We start from the raw sequence: 13,612 nt of genomic DNA, 5'->3' as shown, positions 1-13,612 counted from the left end.
TCCATGTGTCATTATCTTCTCTCACCAATGCTTGTGTTTTAAAGTAGTCTGCATGTCAGTAGCCTATTGTCCAACTATCCATAGCCAGGTTTGCCAATATCTTAGTGATTGAACTGTGATTGAACTGTTCCCTTTATAGTAACAACAATATTAATAATAATTCAATATCATTGATCTCGTATTGTGGAAATTAATCTCAGCATTTCTAACCATACACTGATGGCATTAGAGGGCTGTTGCAGATCAGCGCCTGGGGACCTAGTGTAAGGCGGTTTATTGAAGGAGCCACTTGGTGCTCTGGTGGGCTGACTTTGCAATGTGAATTGAGAAGAAAATTTAAATTGAACACAAAACCTTTACTGTAAATTGAACTGTAATGCTTCTTTCCTTGGTCTCTCCAAAGGAGCTGACACTGGCAATGTTAGTAGACCTACCTAGTTTAGCTATGTAACAATACCCTGACCTAATGCTCTGCAGTGTGACATGCTGAAATAAGTGGTACATAACAGGATGAAGCAGGTGTTGCACTAACGATCAATGTTGTATATGTATCGTATGCCCAAACCAAAAAAAATAGGCAGGTTTTGCATCCAAGTAATTGTTTCGAAAAAACAACATCAATAACTAACTTGCTGTGCCGACGAGGATGGGAGTCGAACCCACGCATGCAGAGCACAATGGATTAGCAGTCCATCGCCTTAACAGCTCGGCCACCTCATCTTTCACGACAAAACTTCACAGCAATTCGAAGCAGCATATCTAATGAGTGCTTGCTAAGCAGGCGAGGGGAATTGGGGTTGAAGCCCACATTCTGTAAGTGTCTTTCGTTGCTGATCTGGTTTGGCTCAGTCTGCAGGTCAAAAGCCTGTTTTTCCAAGTATATATTCCCAGGCTCACCTACATCTCAGTCAATGGAATGATTGCTTGGTGCTTTGTTCTTTGAATTGAACCACACACTTTAACATTAAATGCCTGTTTCGAATGTATCAAAAGTTGCTGATGCAACTATCGTGCAGTTGTTAAACCCACCTACACCTGCCTTGGCCTAGTTGTTGAGCTTTGTACAATGCTGTGATCTCATGCTCTGCACTGTAACATACTAAGACCAGTGTGTCACGGATCGGCAGGGAGAGGACTCAAATGCACAGCGCCAGGACACGACGTAGCCGGTGAAAAATGAGGGTTTATTCCCAAAATCAAAGTCACAAAACAGGTAGTGGAAAATAACAGAACGATGACTTACAGGGTCGGTAAGGTGCTGCAGGAACGTGAGAGTCAGAAATCAGAAAACAACGATCTGGCAGAGAATCGATGTGACAGGTGGTGGTTAAATACACGGAGCCGATTACTGATACCAAACAGGTGAGTGTAATGAGGACCGGGAGTGAAGCGGGAACGGCTGTGGTGTGATGAGAAACGGAAATGCCTACAAAATAAAACCGGAAACTGGGATCAAAAACAGAAGAGTCCTTTCAAAATAAAACCAGGAACGAAAACCTGACAGTACCCCTCCCTCTAGGGCGTCGTCCACGGCGCCCACGGAAGCCCCCCCCCCGAACCAGGGCGGGCGGAGGGTGGACACAGGAGGAGGGACTGAATCCCTCCCCTTCCAGGCAGACAAGCAGGGTGGGTGGAGGGAGGACCGGAGGAGGGTCAAAACAAGAGTCCACAGAACCAAAACCGAAAGTCCATGACAGGGAGAACAGAGTCCAGGAGTTCCTCACGAGGGTGGTGGCAGGAGAGTCCACCACGACGGCTGGCGAGGTCCGGGAGAGCAGGGCTGAGCCCAGCCCCCTCCCCGACGGAGATGCTCCGGGGGTCCCAGGGTCGCGGCGGACGACGACGGCAGAGGCTTCGCCATCGTCGTGGCAGGCGGGGACTCACCCCAGGCGAACGGCCGTGGCGGTGGCGGAGTCGAGGCGGACGGCGCCGAAGGAGGCAGCGCCATCCAATCAGCAGGCGAAGCCGAGGGCGAGGCCACCAGTCCGGCAGCCGAGACCAGGACGAGGCAGGAACCGATGCAGGTGCGGCCGGAGCCGAGCCGCCAGGAACCGATGCAGGTGCGGCCGGAGCCGAGCCGCCAGGAACCGATGCAGGTGCGGCCGGAGCCGAGCCGCCAGGAACCGATGCAGGTGCGGCCGGAGCCGGGCCGCCAGGAACAGATGCAGGTGCGGCCGGAGCCGGGCCGCCAGGAACAGATGCAGGTGCGGCCGGAGCCGGGCCGCCAGGAACAGATGCAGGTGCGGCCGGAGCCGAGCCGCCAGGAACAGATGCAGGTGCGGCCGGAGCCGAGCCGCCAGGAACCGATGCCGGTGCAGCGGAAGCTGCGACGGGAACGACCCCCTCCTGGAGGTCCGCCGGGACTGCGACGGGCGCGACCCCCTCCTGGGGGTCGACAGGAACTACGACGGGCGCGACCCCCTCCTGGAGGTCCGCCGGGACTGCGACGGGCGCGACCCCCTCCTGGAGGTCCGCCGGGACTGCGACGGGCGCGACCCCCTCCTGGAGGTCCGCCGGGACTGCGACGGGCGCGACCCCCTCCTGGAGGTCCGCCGGGACTGCGACGGGCGCGACCCCCTCCTGGAGATCCGCCGGGACTGCGACGGGCGCGACCCCCCTCCTGGAGATCCGCCGGGACTGCGACGGGCGCGACCCCCTCCTGGAGGTGCGCGGGAACTGCAGCTGGCGCGACCCCCTCCTGGAGGTGCGCGGGAACTGCAGCTGGCGCGACCCCCTCCTGGAGGTGCGCGGGAACTGCAGCTGGCGCGACCTCCTCCTGGAGGTGCGCGGGAACTGCAGCTGGCGCGACCTCCTCCTGGAGGTGCGCGGGAACTGCAGCTGGCGCGACCTCCTCCTGGAGGTGCGCGGGGACTGCAGCTGGCGCGACCTCCTCCTGGAGGTGCGCGGGGACTGCAGCTGGCGCGACCTCCTCCTGGAGGTGCGCGGGAACTGCAGCTGGCGCGACCTCCTCCTGGAGGTGCGCGGGAACTGCAGCTGGCGCGACCTCCTCCTGGAGGTGCGCGGGAAACTGCAGCTGGCGCGACCTCCTCCTGGAGGTGCGCGGGAACTGCAGCTGGCGCGACCTCCTCCTGGAGGTGCGCGGGAACTGCAGCTGGCGCGACCTCCTCCTGGAGGTGCGCGGGAACTGCAGCTGGCGCGACCTCCTCCTGGAGGTGCGCGGGAACTGCAGCTGGCGCGACCTCCTCCTGGAGGTGCGCGGGAACTGCAGCTGGCGCGACCTCCTCCTGGGGGTGCGCAGGGGCTGCGGCTCCGAGGGTGACAGGAGCTGGAACGGCCGCAACATGGCCGACAGGGACAGGAGCTGGAACGGCCGCAACATGGCCGACAGGAACGGCATCTACTTGGCCGACAGGGACAGGAACAGGGACTAGAACGGCCGCAACATGGCCGACAGGAACGGCGTCTACTTGGCCGACAGGGACAGGAACAGGAACTAGAACGGCCTCAACATGGCCGACAGGAACGGCCGCAACATGGCCGACAGGGACTGGAACGGCATCTACTTGGCCGACAGGGACTGGAACGGCATCTACTTGGCCGACAGGGACTGGAACGGCATCTACTTGGCCGACAGGGACTGGAACGGCATCTACTTGGCCGACAGGGACTGGAACGGCATCTACTTGGCCGACAGGGACTGGAACGGCATCTACTCTGGAGCTGGCATGGCTACTTGCCGCCGCCGAGCTCGACGGAGCAGACGTCGGGCCTGATCGGGTGTGCATAGCACCTGTACGACAGGTGGTGCCCTCTGGTTGGGACACGACCTGCGCGTGACTGGACTGAACTGGAGCCTGGACAGGAACGTGACTGGACTGAACTGGAGCCTGGACAGGAACGTGACTGGACTGAACTGGAGCCTGGACAGGAACGTGACTCGACTGTACTGGAGCCTGGACAGGAACGTGACTCGACTGTACTGGAACCTGGACAGGGACGTGGCTCGACTGTACTGGAACCTGGACAGGGACGTGGCTCGACTGAACTGGGGCCGGAACAGGACTCGACTGAACTGGGGCCGGAACAGGACTCGACTGAACTGGGGCCGGAACAGGACTCGACTGAACTGGGGCCGGAACAGGACTCGACTGAACTGGGGCCGGAACAGGACTCGACTGAACTGGGGCCGGCGCAGAACTCGACTGAACTGGGGCCGGAACAGGACTCGACTGAACTGGGCTCGACTGAACTGGGGCCGGAACAGGACTCGACTGAACTGGGCTCGACTGAACTGGGGCCGGAACAGGACTCGACTGAACTGGGCTCGACTGAACTGGGGCCGGAACAGGACTCGACTGGACTGAGACCTGGGCTGGGCTCGACTGGACTGAGACCTGGGCTGGGCTCGGCTGGGCTGAGACCTGGGCTGGGCTCGGCTGGGCTGAGACCTGGGCTGGGCTCGGCTGGGCTGAGACCTGGGCTGGGCTCGACTGGGCTGAGACCTGGGCTGGGCTCGACTGGGCTGAGACCTGGGCTGGGCTCGACTGGGCTGAGACCTGGGCTGGGCTCGACTGGGCTGAGACCTGGGCTGGGCTCGACTGGGCTGAAGACTGAACGGGGCTCGGCTGGGCTGAAGACTGAACGGGGCTCGGCTGGACTGGAGACTGAACAGGGCTCGGCTGGACTGGAGACTGAACAGGGCTCGGCTGGACTGGAGACTGAACAGGGCTCGGCTGAACTGGAGACTGAACAGGGCTCGGCTGAACTGGGGACTGGGCTAAACACGACTGAGCTGGAGACTGGGCTAAACACGACTGAGCTGGAGACTGGGCTAAACACGACTGAGCTGGAGACTGGGCTAAACACGACTGAGCTGGAGACTGGGCTAAACACGACTGAGCTGGAGACTGGGCTAAACACGACTGAGCTGGAGACTGGGCTAAACACGACTGAGCTGGAGACTGGGCTAAACACGACTGAGCTGGAGACTGGGCTAAACACGACTGAGCTGGAGACTGGGCTAAACACGACTGGGCTGGAGACTGAGCGACGCGCGGCTGGACTGGAGACTGAACAGCGCGCGGCTGGACTGGAGACTGAACAGCGCGCGGCTGGACTGGAGACTGAGCAGCGCGCGGCTGGACTGGAGACTGAACAGCGCGCGGCTGGCCTGGAGACTGAACAGCGCGCGGCTGGCCTGGAGACTGAACAGCGCGCGGCTGGCCTGGAGACTGAACAGCGCGCGGCTGGACTGGAGACTGAACAGCGCGCGGCTGGACTGGAGACTGAACAGCGCGCGGCTGGACTGGAGACTGAACAGCGCGCGGCTGGACTGGAGACTGAACAGCGCGCGGCTGGACTGGAGACTGAACAGCGCGCGGCTGGACTGGAGACTGAACAGCGCGCGGCTGGACTGGAGACTGAACAGCGCGCGGCTGGACTGGAGACTGAACAGCGCGCGGCTGGACTGGAGACTGAACAGCGCGCGGCTGGACTGGAGACTGAACAGAACGTGACTGGGCGGAGACCTGAGCATGGCAAGGCTGAGCTGGAACCTGAACGAGGGGCGACTGAACTACGACTGGAGTCTGAACAGGACATGGCTGCACTAGGGCTGGAGACTGAGCGTGGCTTGACTGACCTGACTGAGAGGTGGGACATGAAGCGGCTGCTGGCTGCAGGCCCGGGAGTTGCAGGACCTCTCGCAGGACAGGTTCCCTCAGGACGAGAGCGGCTGCTTCCTCGAACAGTTGTTCTCTCGTGCCCTGGTCTGCTGCCGAATCGGCGGTGTTCAGGAGGTGGGCAAAGAGGAACGTAACCGGAGGAGAACAGTGGAGGTGGATACGTTGGGTGACGCTAGCGGGGATGCCTGCAATCGACACAACACAGTCAGAGGGAGAGCCGAGGGGAACCCCCGCGGTAGAGGAGAGCTGCTCGGGCACTGCGACCGAGGTCTCTGGGCCCTGAACCTCAGACCCGTGCCCTCGCCGACGTCGTCTGGGGCGCCTGCGGCTGACCGTCGCCTGAGGCGCTGAGAGCGGCAGGGGCTGGGTCTCTGTAGTGGGGTCCGTGTGGTGAACCAAACCGGCGGCGTCTAGAGCTTGGGTTGTAGCCGCAGGCGCGGCGACAGGAACGGGAACCGCCGGCGCGGCGACAGGAACGGGAACCGCCGGCGCGGCGACAGGAACGGGAACCGCCGGAGCGGCGACAGGAACGGGAACCGCCGGAGCGGCGACGGAGGCGCGGCCAGGCGATACGCGCAGAGCGCGTGTCAAGTCCCTCCGCGTTAGTCGGAGCCCCTCGAAATACGCTTGCACCCCGGGGTACTCACGCCACCAGTATTCGTCCTCCAGTATCTCGATGGCTAGTTCTACCACGGAGAGCCGAACCTGGGGGCTGGGTGCTTCTGCATATTTCCTGGCTAAGCCCTGGAGATCGCCACGGATGTCCTCCGGTAGATTTAGGAAAACGAAATCCATTGCTCCGGTGAGCGACTTGTACACGGAGCCAAACAGAGAGGGAAAAAAAAAGAAGAGACGGCGGCGGCTGACCGGGGTGAAGGCTGGGCGCTGGCTGGGTCCAAGTCTGGCCAGATCGTTCTGTCACGGATCGGCAGGGAGAGGACTCAAATGCACAGCGCCAGGACACGACGTAGCCGGTGAAAAATGAGGGTTTATTCCCAAAATCAAAGTCACAAAACAGGTAGTGGAAAATAACAGAACGATGACTTACAGGGTCGGTAAGGTGCTGCAGGAACGTGAGAGTCAGAAATCAGAAAACAACGATCTGGCAGAGAATCGATGTGACAGGTGGTGGTTAAATACACGGAGCCGATTACTGATACCAAACAGGTGAGTGTAATGAGGACCGGGAGTGAAGCGGGAACGGCTGTGGTGTGATGAGAAACGGAAATGCCTACAAAATAAAACCGGAAACTGGGATCAAAAACAGAAGAGTCCTTTCAAAATAAAACCAGGAACGAAAACCTGACACAGTGTTACATTACACGACACCTACCAGTGACCTAAAGCAGTTTCAGCATGTGTATGACCAATGTTGTATATGTTGTACCCCCAAGTACATTAAATAAGGTAAGTCAGAATGGCTGCGTCGACCAATATGGTGGTCTACCAAATGAGTGCAGAAATTGGTGCATAACATCACCCCTATGAGGGAACTGTAAAGGGTCTTGTAAAGATGAAATAAATATAGGGGATTTAGCTCACGTGGTAGAGTGCTCGCTTATCATGCGAGAGGCACTGGGACCGATGCCCACATTCTCCATGTGTCATTATCTTCTCTCACCAATGCTTGTGTTTTAAAGTAGTCTGCATGTCAGTAGCCTATTATCCAACTATCCATAGCCAGGTTTGCCAATATCTTAGTGATTGAACTGTTCCCTTTATAGTAACAACAATATTAATAATAATTCAATATCATTGATCTCATATTGTGGAAATTAATCTCAGCATTTCTAACCATACACTGAGGGCATTAGAGGGCTGCTGCAGATCAGCGCCTGGGGACCTAGTGTAAGGCGGTTTATTGAAGGAGCCACTTGGTGCTCTGGTGGGCTGACTTTGCTCTGTCAATTGAGAAGAAATTTTAAATTGAACACAAAACCTTTACTGTAAATTGAACTGTAATGCTTCTTTCCTTGGCCTTTCCAAAGGAGCTGACACTGGCAATGTTAGTAGACCTACCTAGTTTAGCTATGTAACAATACCCTGACCTAATGCTCTGCAATGTGACATGCTGAAATAAGTGGTAGATAAGAGGATGAAGCAGGTGTTGCACTAATGATCAATGTTGTATATGTATCGTATGCCCAAACAAAAAAAAATTGGCAAGTTTTGCATTCAAGTAATTGTTTAAAAAAATCAACATCAATGACCAACATGCTGTGCCGACAAGGATGGGAGTCGAACCCACGCGTGCAGAGCACAATGGATTAGCAGTCCATCGCTTTAACCACTCGGCCACCTCATCTTTCACGTCAAAACTTCACAGCAATTCAAAGCAGCATATCTAATGAGTGCTTGCTAAGCAGGCGAGGGGAATTGGGGTTGAAGCCCACATTCTGTAAGTGTCTTTCGTTGCTGATCTGGTTTGGCTCAGTCTGCAGGTCAAAAGCCTGTTTTTCCAAGTATATATTCCCAGGCTCACCTACATCTCATTCAATGGAATGATTGCTTGGTGCTTTGTTCTTTGAATTGAACCACACACTTTAACATTAAATGCCTGTTTCGAATGTATCAAAAGTTGCTGATGCAACTATCGTGCAGTTGTTAAACCCACCTACACCTGCCTTGGCCTAGTTGTTGAGCTTTGTACAATGCTGTGATCTCATGCTCTGCACTGTAACATACTAAGACCAGTGTTACATTACACGACACCTACCAGTGACCTAAAGCAATTTCAGCATGTGTATGACCAATGTTGTATATGTTGTACCCCCAAGTACATTAAATAAGGTAAGTCAGAATGGCTGCGTCGACCAATATGGTGGTCTACCAAATGAGTGCAGAGATTGGTGCATTACATCACCCCTATGAGGGAACTGTAAAGGGTCTTGTAAAGATTAATTAAATATAGGGGATTTACCTCAAGTGGTAGAGTGCTCGCTTATCATGCGAGAGGCACTGGGACCGATGCCCACATTCTCCATGTGTCATTATCTTCTCTCACCAATGCTTGTGTTTTAAAGTAGTCTGCATGTCAGTAGCCTATTGTCCAACTATCCATAGCCAGGTTTGCCAATATCTTAGTGATTGAACTGTTCCCTTTATAGTAACAACAATATTAATAATAATTCAATATCATTGATCTCGTATTGTGGAAATTAATCTCAGCATTTCTAACCATACACTGAGGGCATTAGAGGGCTGCTGCAGATCAGCGCCTGGGGACCTAGTGTAAGGCGGTTTATTGAAGGAGCCACTTGGTGCTCTGGTGGGCTGACTTTGCTCTGTGAATTGAGAAGAAATTTTAAATTGAACACAAAACCTTTACTGTAAATTGAACTGTAATGCTTCTTTCCTTGGTCTCTCCAAAGGAGCTGACACTGGCAATGTTAGTAGACCTACCTAGTTTAGCTATGTAACAAAACCCTGACCTAATGTTCTGCAATGTGACATGCTGAAATAAGTGGTACATAACAGGATGAAGCAGGTGTTGCACTAACGATCAATGTTGTATATGTATCGTATGCCCAAACAAAAAAAAATTGGCAGGTTTTGCATTCAAGTAATTGTTTCGAAAAAACAACATCAATAACTAACTTGCTGTGCCAACGAGGATGGGAGTCGAACCCACGCGTGCAGAGCACAATTGATTAGCAGTCCATCGCCTTAACCACTCGGCCACCTCGTCTCTCACATCAAACCCTCACAGCCATTCGAACCAGCATTTCTAATGAGTGCTTACTAAGCAGGCGAGGGGAATAGGGGTTGAAGCCCACATTCTGTAAGTGTCTTTCGTTGCTGATCTGGTTTGGCTCAGTCTGCAGGTCAATAGCCTCTTTTTCCAACTATACATTCCCAGGCTCAACTACATCTTAGTGAAAGAATGATTGCTTGGTGCTTTGTTCTTTGAATTAAACCAATCACTTTAAAAGTAAATGCCTGTTTCAATTGTACCAAAAGTTGCTGATGCAACTATTGTGCAGTTGTTAAACCCACCTACACCTGCCTTGGCCTAGTTGTTGAGCTTTGTACAATGCTGTGATCTCATGCTCTGCACTGTAACATACTAAGACCAGTGTTACATTACACAACACCTACCAGTGACCTAAAGCAGTTTCAGCATGTGTATGACCAATGTTGTATATGTTGTACCCCCAAGTACATTAAATAATTTAAGTCAGAATGGCTGCGTCGACCAATATGGTGGTCTATCAAATGAGTGCAGAGATTGGTGCATTACATCAATGTTAGTAGACCTACCTAGTTTAGCTATGTAACAATGCCCTGACCTAATGCTCTGCAGTGTGACATGCTGAAATAAGTGGTACATAACAGGATGAAGCAGGTGTTGCACTAACGATCAATGTTGTATATGTATCGTATGCCCAAAAAAAAAATTGGCAGGTTTTGCATCCAAGTAATTGTGTCGTAAAAACAACATCAATAACTAACTTGCTGAGCCGCCGAGGATGGGAGTCGAACCCACGCGTGCAGAACACAATGGATTATTGAGAATATGTAATTAATTTTTGGCAGGATCATCATTTTTATGGTGGCAATTCTTCCCGTAAGTGAAATGGGTAAGGACTGCCATCTTTTGAGGTTGGCTTCTATTTGTTTTAATAATGTATTGTAGTTTAGATCAATAAGCTCAGATAGCCTAGATGATAATTCAATGCCCAAGTATTTAATGTTCCGTGAATGGAGTGTGGTAGAAGAGATGTTAGTCACCTTAAGGTTAAGTGGTAGCACTATAGATTTGGTCCAGTAATAGAGAATTCTGAAAGTCCTGAGAATTCATCTATGAGGCTGATAGTTGTAGGAAGAGACATCTGTGGCTCCAAGCACAATGGATTAGCAGTCCATCGCCTTAAACCTCCCTGATCACCCTGTGTTCTTTGGGAGACTGGGAAGGGAGTTATGCGCGGTAGAATTATTTTATATTCATCGCACAAGAAAAAAGGACATGCTACTTAAATTATAATTAGAGCAAAAAATAAAATCTCTAGAGAATAAATATGCTGCCTCTCCAACCAATGATAGAATCCTAGAAGACCAAAGGAATCTAAAGCTGAAATTAAATAATATAATTGATTGCAAAACTCAGTTTCAGATAGATCAATTACGCTGGGAGAACGTTGACCATGCTAACAAATGTGGTAAATTTCTAGCTAACCAATTAAAAAATAATTAAGAGAAACAAATCATCCATTCAGTAACTAATAAAAAAAGGAATATTACTCGTGATCCCCATGAAACAAATGATGCCTTTAAAAACTTTTACCAAGAGTTATATATGTCCCAAATAGATCCATCCACCTCAGCCATAGAGGAGTTTCTGAATGAACTAGAACTGCCAAAGCTAAAGGAAGAACAATCCACAACTCTAGACTCATTGTTATCTTTGGCAGAACTACATGAAGCTCTGCAGGAGATGCCCAATAAAAAAGCTCCAGGACCAGATGGATTCTCAACTGAATTTTATAAAGAGTTCTGGTCCATGCTGGCACCCAGCTTTTACAAAATGGTGGCTGAAATTAAACAACAGCATTCATTACCCACAAATAAGAATTCTGCCTTTATAAGCCTGCTCCAAAAACCAGGAAAATACCCTACACTCCCATCAAGTTATAGACCAATTTCACTAATAAATGTAGATCTAAAAATAGTGTGTAAAGCACTTGCTAGAAGATTAGAAAAAATCACTCCATATATAATTCACTCTGACCAAACAGGCTTCATTAAAGGTCAACAAACAATATGAACAGATTAATCAATGAGTCAGCCATCGTCTCCTTAGATGCAGAAAAAGCTTTCGATAGAGTAAACTGGAAGTTTCTTTTAGACACTCTGCACAAATATGGCATTGGGAAATCATTCATAGACTGGATCCAAATATTATACAGCTCAGCAAACGCCACAGTCAGAACAAACAACCAGATCTTGTCGTGTATTTCATGTTCCGACCTTGTTAGAGATTTCATACGGACTCAACTTTTATGCTCAAATTAACACATGAATTTATTACATAGAATGAAATAGTACAATCACAGAATAATCATGAGAGAGGTGGTGGCTGAATTCACCCGCTGGTTCTTCTGCAGGAAGAACTGAGAGGTTGAAAAAGGTCAGCTGGGTGTCTGCAGCAGACCCTCTGCGAAGCACTCTAAGAACACATCTCCCAATGCCCACTTTTTAAAGCTGTGTTGTTTATGCAACCAGTGAGTGCCTAAGTGTCCATCGAAAGTCCATGTTTACTCAGCTGCAGCAGTTTATTTGTTTTAGTGGCCATTCTGACACCACGGTCAACTTGACATTTGTTGCAATGGACAGAAATAACTCCATAGGAGGAACAGAATTTACCACAAACTTTCCCCCTCAATGGACAGACAAATGTCCATTAAAGCTAAGCCCAATTTACTTTACCGCCTTAAACCAGTGATAAGCACTAGCAAGGTCCCAACCCATTTTAAGTTTCGTTTAACCTTAGCAACGTGGACACATAAATCAATTAAAATAGCCAAATTTATCCTACTGCTAATACAGGACTTTTCAGGGCAGCCAGCTTGATGACCTCCGAATGTTTCACAGGTGAATTCAGATGATACCAGGTGGGAGAGCCTTTAGCTTGAAATGCTCTCGAGGTTGTCTTGACCAACATGTTGGGACCTTCTTGTCCGGCATGGTCCCACGTCTTTCCGCCTCTTATAGCTGTGTTGGTTCGCGCAGCCCCACAATATTAGGTGAGTGAGAAGTCTTGGTCTAGCTGGAATTGGATTAATTAGACTCTCCATCGGCTCCTTCGGCTCCAGTGGCTTTTCCATCATGGTTGTACTGGAAGCTGTGGCACTGCATCCTCTGCGTTGTCCTGGGAACCTCATCTGATGCCTAGCCTCTCTGCTAGCGACCCAGTTGGCCCAGCTTACTTGTGGCCCTCACACTGAACACAAAGTCACTCGCTTCCAGACTTTCCAGGGCTCCAGGACTCCTCTGTTGCTTCATCCTTTGTCCCCCTCAGACTGGTGCTCCAGCTGTGACCTGAGAGCTGATAGCTGAGAGGCAGAAAGCTCTGCACCATAGTGCAGCATAAACCATCCTACAGAGCTAGGGTTAGAGTGAATTGAACATATAGTTTGCTTTTTGTCCCACGCTGCCGTGTAGAAATCAGAAAATCCGAGAATATAAAATAACCAATTTTGTAGCAGGTCAGAAGATAGAAGACCCTCTTCTGATACTGAAGTAACCTGTGGACGGAGGTTAAGGGTAGGAGAGAAATCAGTTCAGTTAGGCAAGAAAATCAGTTTAAGCGAGGTGTTTATGCTGACACAGTTTCTCCACTGCTGCTCAGCCTAAAGAGAAGGGTTGAAGTTGTTAATGTGAGCTTCCTGTGTGCAACAACACACTGAGATGCAGAATGAAAATGGTTAAACCCTCATTATATAAAATCAACAACAATAAACATCATTGACACATGTCATGGTCAGTCCGTAGAGCATATATCAGTCAGTCATGTCATGAGCTCAGGGTTTTCATCGTGCACGTGAGCTAAGAGAGAAGCCTCTTGCTCTATGAGAACTGTAATTTAGAAAGGCTAGCCTGTGACCTTGTTCTGCTAAATGAGTTAGCAGTGTCACATCAGTGATCCGGAGTTTGATCTTCTTCGTCCTCTTCTTTCCTGCAATGGAACAGCACAGCACTCCTGCGTTTGTTAATTATCTGTTTTACATAAAAACGTAGGTCACTGGTTGATGCATTAAAACACTATTCTGTCAAGCAAAGCTTCATGCAATGTTAGTTTTATGCGTTCTGCATATTTTTACAAGCTACACACTGAAATGCAAGGTTCACAGCACTGTTTCATCTCTCTATTGTCAACATTAACACTTTCCCTTTCCTTCACTCCTTGAACTCCTTTCCTCCCTCACATACTGTACCATGCTACCATCTCTTTTTCTCTCACTCCACTA

At 51.0% G+C, this 13,612-nt stretch overlaps 3 non-coding genes across 3 annotated transcripts; all 3 read right to left on the bottom strand.

Annotated features, from left to right (window-relative positions):
- Window positions 1-638: 638 nt before the first annotated feature.
- Window positions 639-720, bottom strand: trnas-gcu (transfer RNA serine (anticodon GCU)). The gene has a single exon. It is a non-coding gene; the product is annotated as a tRNA-Ser (tRNA).
- A 7,148-nt stretch (window positions 721-7,868) lies between these two features.
- On the bottom strand, window positions 7,869-7,950 carry trnas-gcu (transfer RNA serine (anticodon GCU)). Its single transcript has one exon. It is a non-coding gene; the product is annotated as a tRNA-Ser (tRNA).
- Window positions 7,951-9,251: 1,301 nt separating this feature from the next.
- On the bottom strand, window positions 9,252-9,333 carry trnas-gcu (transfer RNA serine (anticodon GCU)). The gene has a single exon. It is a non-coding gene; the product is annotated as a tRNA-Ser (tRNA).
- Between the last annotated feature and the right edge of the window lie 4,279 nt (window positions 9,334-13,612).

Source organism: Betta splendens, chromosome 6, assembly GCF_900634795.4.
Source record: "Betta splendens chromosome 6, fBetSpl5.4, whole genome shotgun sequence".
NCBI lineage: Eukaryota > Metazoa > Chordata > Actinopteri > Anabantiformes > Osphronemidae > Betta > Betta splendens.
This window is presented reverse-complemented; position numbering and strand designations above follow the sequence as displayed.